This window comes from Lactuca virosa, chromosome 9, assembly GCF_052849685.1.
Source record: "Lactuca virosa cultivar CGN04683 chromosome 9, Lactuca_virosa_CGN04683_v6, whole genome shotgun sequence".
In the NCBI taxonomy this organism is placed as follows: domain Eukaryota; kingdom Viridiplantae; phylum Streptophyta; class Magnoliopsida; order Asterales; family Asteraceae; genus Lactuca; species Lactuca virosa.
The window spans coordinates 201,050,030-201,052,502 of NC_136434.1; the positions used below are offsets into that span (position 1 = coordinate 201,050,030).

The 2,473-nt window shown below is 37.8% G+C and overlaps 1 pseudogene; it reads right to left on the reverse strand.

Annotated features, from left to right (window-relative positions):
• Window positions 1–707: 707 nt before the first annotated feature.
• On the reverse strand, window positions 708–1,439 carry LOC145140190 (secreted RxLR effector protein 161 pseudogene; annotated as a pseudogene).
• Between the last annotated feature and the right edge of the window lie 1,034 nt (window positions 1,440–2,473).

A 2,473-nucleotide genomic window follows, 5' to 3' on the forward strand; every position in this document is an offset into this window, starting at 1 on the left:
TTCTGATTTAGCGTTACCGTCTCTATCACTTTATCGATATTCTAGTTCTATGGCAATTCAGAAGAAGTCTCTGTGTCAAACCCTTCAGACATTTGGGTATACTTAATAAATTTAGAATTGATAGTTTGAATATTTTCGTTGTTCTTTCATATTATGTACATATGAAATCAGTTTTGTTCTTTTAGCTTGTAAAATCAATAGGAATTTTCATAGAAAGTTTTTGCCCGCATTTGGGATGATTGGCAGGGAAACACATGAAGCAGACGCTTCTACTCTTGGCCCTATTTTTCTAGCTTTTCATCAAATAAGGGGACACACAACTTCTTATTCATCTCTCGACCTCATAATATCAATCAATCAAAAATGCTTTTGGTTCGTTTCTGGTCATCTCTTGAATGCAAACTAAGGCTTGAAACTATGATGAAACTTAAAGCTATATTTTGTTGGTTATGTATCAAGTTCAAAATATGTAAAAACAATTAACCAAAATAACTCTTTGATTATTATGATAAAATCACTCAAAACTCACAATGTTTATAATGTCTCTTAATGATCATAACTCGATCTAAAAACAATGTATATAGACCTACATTCTACCGACTTGTAGAACAAGATTAGGACTCTAAAACCGACTTGCTTAAAATCCCTTTCTTACATGGTCTCCAAGTCCTACTTGACTTAGGATTCCAACAATCATCCATGAATCTCTAAGTCATTTTAGGGATGTCTTCGATTCTGATCAAGCTTCGCATTTCCTTGAACTTGGTTCGAGTTAGTGGTTTAGTAAGAATGTCCGCCTTTTGTTCTTCACCGGGAATGAACTCCACCTCCACTTGTTTGTTTTCAACACAATAATGAATAAAGTGAAACCTCGTGTGAATGTGCTTACTCCTTCCATGAAAAACAAGATTATTCGTTAGTTCGATAGCCGACTTATTATTAACTCTTAGAACCACTTTCTCCTGCGCTTTGTTCATGATTTTTCCTAGAAAATCTTGAAGCCATATTACTTGACATGCAGCCGCTGTGGCCGCCATGAACTCCGCCTCGCAAGATGATAAAGCAACAGTGTCTTGCTTTTGCGAACACCATGTTATCGAAGATGACTCGTAGTAGAAAATGTGACTAGTTGTGCTTTTTCCGTCATCCGGGTCAACATTCTGACTACTATCACTATAACCAATGAGTTGGTTTTGTCCCATCCTCTCGTACTTGATTCTGTATCCCGTTGTACCTCGTAAATACCTTAGGATGTGTTTGATTGTGCCACCATGTGATTCTCTTGGACTCTGCATGTATTGGCTACCAACTCCAACCGCATATGCCATATCAGGTCTTGTTTGCAAGAGATATCTAAGGCATCCTACCACCTTTCGATATTGTGTAGGGTCGATTCCGGGTTCATCTTTGGACTTCGACAATTTACTTCCTAGGTCCATGGGAATATGGGTCGGATTGCAATCATGTAAACGAGATTCTTTTACAAAGCGTCGAGCATACTCTTCTTGGTTTATAGTAATCCCCGATTCCTCTTGCTTAACTTCAATACCAATAATATGTCAATCTTCCAAGATCCGACATCTCAAAGTTCTTGGACACCTCTACTTTGAATCTTCTGATCATGTTCAAATTTGTACCTGTGACAAATAAATCATCAACAAAAATTGCTAAAATCAACAAGTTAGCTCCTTCAACTTTCAGGTACACCGATGGTTCTTTCACGTACTTTTGAAATTTCATACTCTTTAAAATCCCATCAAGCTTCGTGTTCCATGCTTGAGGTGTTTGTCGTAGACCATATAGTGCTTTTGTAAGGCGATATTCTTTATGCTCGTTGCCTTTCTTTATATAGCCTTCCAGTTGTGACACGTAAACGATTTCTTTCAATTCTCCATGCAAGAATGTCATTTTAACATCCACGTGGTGAAGCTCCCACCCATTTGTAGCAGCAAAGGCTATAAGAAACCGGATGGTTTCGATTCGAGCTACCGGAGTAAATACTTCTTGAAAATCAATACTGGGTTGTTGCACGTAACCTTTAACAACCAACATTGTCTTGTATTTATTTATGGTGTCGTCTGCATTTTTCTTCAATTTGAACACCCACTTGAGTCCAATTGGCTTCACCCCCATAGGCTTGTTCATGAGAGTCCAAGTATTATTTTTGTTTATCGAATTGATTTCCGCATTCATGGCTTTAACCCACTCCAGTTCTCTCTTCGCCTCTTCAACTGATATCGGCTCTTCATTGGTTGTTAGGATAAGCTCTTCGAGATTATCAAGATCAAGCTCATAATCTTGAAATCGTCTTGGAGGTAATCTTGGTCTCGAAGGGCTTTGGTTTGCAACTCCTTGTTGAACATTATTATTGACCAAATTTGGTTGTTTAATCTTGTACTTTTGATCCGTCTCCAATCTCGTGATCTGATTCAATTGGTTCAATTGGGTCGTTGTTTACATCGTTTCCTTGATT